A 7,529-nucleotide genomic window follows, 5' to 3' on the forward strand; every position below is an offset into this window, starting at 1 on the left:
CAACATTGGCTGTATTGAAAAACAAAGACATATGGAAAATGCACAGTTATTCGTCGAGAGAGGACTATACTTTGCTTACCATGTTCAAAGTAGCACCGCTTCGCAATAGCGATTTCAAGGCTAATATTTCTGTTGGTTTTTATGATGATTCCAAGATAGACTAATTAACTACGACTTCAAAGTTATGTCTGTCAGCAGTGACAATATAATAATGGACATTCCAAGTGTGTGATTCCAGGCTCCACACGGGTTGCCTACCGCATCTTACACGGCTAGGACACAAAATTAGGAACTACATATAACCATACGACTGTAATTTCTTACCCAGAAGTATGAATGCGGAAGGAAAAATAAAATGCGGTCAAATTCGCGATCGGAGTCGGCTTAAACTTCCAAAGCTCTCCATTGTTCACAACATTTGTCGAAGAGACTCAGGATAATAGATATTTAATGGAAACTCCCTACCACATATTTTATTCAGTTTCCACTTAATTTACTATTAATCTGTGCTTGCGAAGTTCATTTGAATTCGATTGTTTATCACACAGTTGCATGAAAACTTATGGTGTTAATTGCAGTTAGATAGCTTTGAGAAATTTCTAATCATGCAACATGGCCCTTTAGCTATTGCCATTAAGTGTTATTGATAGGCCAATGATTCCTCAACACTTCGCTTAATTATTGAGTAAAGCAATAAATTGCAACATACTATACTTATGTTACATACATACTCACTCACATGAGCAATGTTTTCCTAATAATTATTTGCAGCAATTCTGTGAACTTTAAATGAGTTTCAGGCAGTCAGTTTATTTTCATTTAATTGGAAATCGTAAAATTTATTCGAATGCGTACTTATCTATATAAAAGTATATGTATTTACGAAATTTACAACGACAACCAGCAATTTTCTGAAATTCCATTTAAAATCACAAATATTTCCATTTCTATGAACTCAGCATCCTAGACTCAAGGCTGAGGTTCGGTAAGGATGTCAATAAATGCATTATTCGAAGCTCAACTGATTAGTTCTGCTTGCTTAGGGCTGTCATTTAATTTACGCTTTAGATAGTAAATACTTTGCATCTGCTTTCTTCTTCAATTTGTTGGTATTCTTCTTATACTTGTACATATTTATGTGTATGTTTGTATGTTGAAGAAATTAAATACTTTAACTTATTTCCACCACAAAATTAAGTAGTGAGGTATAGGAAAAATAAACACACACGTCTATAGACGTCTTTGTATGTCTATTACTTAATTATAACCGAATTTAAGTTTGAATTTATGCAGCTGTATCTATCAACTGTTATCTTTAGGCCGACTAGCAGCCGCACTTTTCAAGCCAACTGAAACGTAAATTCACAAGAATTACTTTTACTTATTTCTATACCATACCATATAGTACTTAGCTCCTATATGAACTATATGTATGTTGATGTAGCCATACTTTAATGTAAATGAGTTTAAATAAACTAATGATCCGTTATAATACCGGAAAAGAGGGATAAAAGAATTTTCTCTCTATGCTCATTGATAAAATTATTTATGAGAAAATAAAATGTTTTTAATTTCCCTGAACCCATTTATTGTGACATTCATCGTCTTATACATAGTACATTATTTCAGACGACTACAATTAACCGCTCAGTGAAATCTAGAAACAATTGAACTCTGTACGAATATAAACTAAATATTCTCCTTTGATGGCGACCGTCGAAAATTGTGTTTCTATAGCTTCTACGTCGATTTTTGATGCAACACACCTAAGTGTCCCGAAAAGGCAGTACGCATCTCAAAAGACTTCGTTGAACCAATAAGTCCTCACTCCAGAAAAGAATCGCAATTAGCAGTTTCAACGTTTCTGCGCCGTTTTGTGACCGTCGAAGAAACATGGGTTCACTAGCAGACACCAGACACTAAAGAATAGTGGGATTCGTTCTATGAATCAGCTCATCCAATCTGCTCCGAAGATAATGAAGTCTAATCCATCGAGCGGAACGGTTTTCTGAGCTTCACAAACTCGATTCCGAATCACAGACCCCATTTGGCGAGAAAAAGCACTAATTCACCATAACAAAGTTAGTGCTCGCACTTCCGAAGTCGCCACGCGAAATTGGATATACTACTAAGAGCAAAAAATATTAAGACTTTTTAATAATTTTAAAATTCTTATTTTATTCTTCTTATTTTTCGACAGTTCGATTTCGGCAATTTGCGAACGTAAGATGAAATACCTTGAGGACTTTTGTGCAATGAGGTGGTTACGCCCAATTTTGAAAAATTTTAGTTCACTGGTGTCCCTGGCAAAGGTGATCTCCTATAGCCATTCTATACAAAACTTAGTTTCTGTGAACCAAATTTTTAGCTGCTAATATTTTTAAATATATTAAGCGATCTTTTTGTAAATAAGACAGACATTCATATATCAATAACTACTAAAGAGTAGTAAATTTGTTAACTATCCAATAAAGGGATGTTAAAGGAAAGCTAAGAATTATTTTCGCAGCAATTTACATCATCAACCACGACTACCTTCACTTACATATAAACACTCCTCTACATACATACGTACATTAGAGTGAATTGAAGTATAGCGTGCCGAAAAAAGAAGAAATCGCAAATGGGGAAAATTTTCTTCGGATAACTCTGAACAACTTCCTTAGGAAAATATAATTCAAATATCAGCCATCATATTTGGTACAAAATCAGCCAATAGACATGTGGGGGTCTAATGGAAATATTGCCCAGATCATTTTAGACACACCTACATACTACTTATTGTCAGGAAAAAACAGTGTCCAAATATATATCCAAGGGTTTTGATTTTAATAGCGGCAAATAAAAGAATCAGATGGACATTACAATTATAGTAAGCTTGAACAGACGGACAAAGAACTCAACTCGTCCCGCCCTTCTGACCATTTATATACGTAGGTGTATACTATATAACCCTATATCTATCTCGATTAGCCTTAGGTGATACAAAGAACCATTAGGCGAACAAAGGTTAAAACCGACCCGCTCTAATGCATATACATACATGACAGATATGCTACGGCCTTCTTCGCACTGATTACATTATCCGATTAAACTATGCCTCGCCGAGTTCATTAAATTATGAATGTTAAGTAAAATTTATTTATGTTGTGATATTAAATATTTTTCGCGCCAAAGCCCTGAGAACACGCGAGCTCCAGCGAGTGTACAGCCAGACACATATACATATATATTCATATATGCATTCGAAGGCACATTAATGCATGAGTGTGTGCTTATACGAATATAACCCGCTTTAATGGTGCATACACAATACCATTAACAGTGTAAAATAGCGTACATGCACCAACAACACACACTCATTTTCGCACACAACTTCAAAATCAATATGCATGTATTTGTGGTGAATACATACAAATATACTGTAAGTGTATAGAGGCATAGACTGTAGCGACGAGCGGCTAATTTAGTGAATATTTAAATTCTTAATCACTGGATTACAAATTCGCTACTATGCAAATCAAATGAACAACAACAACTCAGTAATTATGTACGAGAAACGGTAATACGCGGCGGTTATTGTAACTCCTCGTGTTTTTCACCGTGTTGTTGTTCCTTTGCTGTACACTGTAAAAGGTGGCTATAAGTACTAACATATATTTGTAACAATACTGTGCTGCCGTAGACGCATGGAGACTTAGAGTGCAAAGTGTAGAGTGGGGAAAATAGAGTGCAAAGACCTAATAACGCCGAATATTCAGGGGGCCAACGTGCCAAAGACGGCGTGTTATACAAGCGAGATTAAGTTGCTGTTGTGAGGGTTGGGCCACAAATAGAAGACTATGATGTCGACTTTCACTCACTTTAAATTCATAAATTTAGATAACCTGGTTCGAAAGCTATCACTCAGAAAGTGCTTTCTCAGATCACCGGCAGGAAACGTCGTAGACCCCACAAAATATATTAAGTGCGATGACAATTTCACTAGTGTGCGCAAAGTTTTGAACTCGCACCGTCGACTAAGTATTCATTTAATTGTCCAGATGTTAAACTTATCAAAATCTGTGGTTCCTGACATGTGTGAAAATGACCCCCAATTTGTGAATAATGTAGATTTTTTTTTTTTTTTGTTTCCTTCCCGATGTAAAGCAAGCATTTTGAGACAACAGAGGGTATCCAAGCAGCATGCATCTCGGCCCTCATGGCTATTCCGGAGAATGCCTTCCGTGACGCCTTCAATGCTTGGAAGTCGCGCTGGCAGCGCTGCATCAACGCAAACGAAGCCTATTTTGAAAGTTTTGAAAAAATTGTAACGATTCGTTCAATAAATTTTTTAAATCGACTCAGTCCTATTACTTTCCGAACAAACCCTGTAAGTTCTCATTTTTTGTAGATAGATAGATGTTAGTTGTGATCAATTTTGATATATCCAAAACTTAATAAACTTAACTTAGTTACCTCGAAAAGGAACTACGTTTTCACATTAGTGACATTGTTTATGTGGCATATACTTTTGGTTGTGTGAATATGCCCGGTTTTTATACTCTCGCAACAAAGTTGCTAAGGAGAGTATTATAGTTTTGTGTTTGTAACTCCTAAAACTAAAAGAGTCGGATATAGGGTTATATATAACAAAGTGATCAGGGTGACGAGTAGAGTTGAAATCCGGATGTCTGTCCGTCCGTCCGTGCAAGCTGTAACTTGAGTAAAAATTGAGATATCATGACGAAACTTGGTACACGTATTTCTTGGCTCCATAAGAAAATAAGTTCGAAGATGGGCACTGCCACGCCCACAAAATGGCGGAAACCGAAAACCTATAAAGTGTCATAACTAAGCCATAAATAAACATATTTAAATGAAATTTAGCACAAAGGATCACATTAGGGAGGGAAACTGGGCGTGGCCCCGCCCCATACTAACTTTTTTGTACATATCTCGAAAACTACTACAGCTATGCTAGCTACCAAACTCTATAGAGTCGTTTCCTTCAGGCATTTCATATACAGTTTAAAAACGGAAGAAAACGGATAATAACCACGCCCACCTCCCATACAAAGGTTATGTTGAAAATCACTAAAAGTGCGTTAACCGACTGAAAAAAAAACGTGAGAAACACTAAATTTTACCGAAGAAATGTCAGAAGGAAGCTGCATCCAGGCTTTTTTTTTTTTAATTGAAAATGGGCGTGGCGTCGCCCACTTATGGACAAAAAACCATATCTCAGGAAGTACTGGACCGATTTCAATGAAATTCGGTACATAATAGTTTATTAACACCCTGATGACATGTACGAAATATGGGTGAAATCGGTTCAGAACCACGCCTTCCAATATAACGCTACTTTGAATTCCATCTGATGCCTTGCCTGTATAATATATACATTAGGAACCAATGATGATAGCGGAATAAAACTTTACACAAATACGATATTTGATGCGAGAGTATAAAATGTTCGGTGACACCCGAACTTAGCCCTTCCTGACCCTTGTTTGTTTGTTTTGTTTTGTTTTTTTTTTTTTTTTNTTTTTGTTTGTTTTTTGTTTTATCAAACCGTATTTTCAGTCAAAGAAATCAGCGGAGGGGCTGTCCAAGATAAACAACGTGCCGCGATTACTTTTATCGCTTCAAAACTTGCGATTTTGATATTAACGGACCTCGGGTAGGAAGGCCAAAACCTTCGAAGGCGATGAATTAGAGACATTGCTCAAGGAGTATCCCTGTCAAACACAATAAGACCTTGCTTCTGCATTAAGAGTCACCCGTCAAGTAATTTGAAAGTGACTACGTGCGCTGGAAATGATCGAACCATGGCTTGATTCTTGGAAAGCATCACTAAATGAACAGTATTAACGCCATGGTATTCAAACTTTGCCAGAAAGATGAAAAAATTTGTGAACAGCATATAACATTTTCAGTAAAAAAAAAGCAGCAAGAACTTAGTTGCGCTGGATCACCGAGAGTGAGTAGAATGTCGATCTGACATTTCGCACGGAATCATCGATATCCGACCACCATTACTGAACGATCGGAATCAAGTGCTTGTATGGAAGGCTTTTTCATTTTGCAAAATATCTTCAAGAAATTTCGCATTTCGAGAATGGTATTGAGTTGACTGTCCCTTTCCGGATTAAAAACCGGGTCCGTTCCGGGTACCTAGACCCGACTGTCGTTGGAGCAAGTTATTACATAAGCTATTGTCGAAGACAATGATGCAATCTCCAAAAAAAATTTCAAATCGGAACGATATAGCATACAGTTGGTTTATAAGCAGAACGGTCGGTATCAAATTTTGTATGGAAAGCTTTTTTACGAGACCAGATATATGAGAACTGATATAGATTATTTAATAAGGCATCGGAGACTTCTGGAAAGGGGACTTTAATCGATTCGTCAAATGCTCACTATCGTCTATCATTTTATTTAAAAGTAACAGCAAATGTAATTTAAGTTAGCTTGTTCCAAGAATATCAAGCACTTTCCCTTATATTTATGCCATTAAAGAGCATTAGAACATAACAGGCAAAATATAAACAAATTTTGGAGCAAACGTTGGCGATTAGCGTATTCCCTGAATCTTCATATTCATTCATACATTGTGACAAAAAAGCGCCGACAAAGCTGAATTTTTTTTCATTTTTTTTTTTTCAAAAAGAGTACCGCAATTAGGTCTCTTTGGACATGCTTAATCATGCGAATCCCGATCCCAAAATCTTAGAGAGCATCAAGCTGTTGAACCCGTTTTCGGTCGATCGAAGGGATAAAACAAAATTCGTGGAAGGAGCTTGAGGTCATCCCAAAAGGTGTTTATGAAAAGTATTTCGAGGACTGAAATCGTTGGCATAAGAGTACTGCTTCTGGTGAAGATTATTTTTAAAGCAACAAAATAACTATTTACAACTTCCGCGTAGTTTTTTCAATGTGTATATGTTTATAAATATCTGGGTGTAAGTAAGTTGTATGTGTCTAGGCGTGTATGGTTGAGCTCACGCTAAATCGACAAGCAAAATCAATGTCTTCATTTTGCTATAATCCGCTAAAGTAAAGCACAACAACAACACRTTTTCGAAAGCAAAAACAATAATGATAATGTGTAACATATAAATTTGATATGTTTGTGTGCGTGTGTGTGATTGTGCGTTCACGGCAAAATAGGCAAATGCCTAGCCTGTATTGTACGGAATCTATTAACTGGAAATTCATGCTCGCAAAAAGTTGAGCCATAAAATAGTATGCACATTTTTTTATGCCCTTACACATCCGGTTTATGGTTGTATGTATATATGTATGTCTGGTGGCTCATATGTCAGCTGGTTTACCCTTGCACAGACACATTCATATTAATGCCGTACAAGCTTCCTTGTGTCTTTCTAAGCACACACACACGTGTAAAAACATATTTCTATATGTATGTATGCGTTATTATATGGCCATTTCTATGCCCGTGTCAGCTGGTTTGTGTGTCTTTTCTGCTGTTCGTGGACTGTCATTTTGTCATTGTCGTTGTCATTGATGTTCGTGTTGACGTT

Source organism: Bactrocera latifrons, unplaced genomic scaffold (genome assembly GCF_001853355.1).
Source record: "Bactrocera latifrons isolate USDA-ARS-PBARC rearing strain unplaced genomic scaffold, ASM185335v1 scaffold_25, whole genome shotgun sequence".
Taxonomy (NCBI): Eukaryota; Metazoa; Arthropoda; class Insecta; order Diptera; family Tephritidae; genus Bactrocera; species Bactrocera latifrons.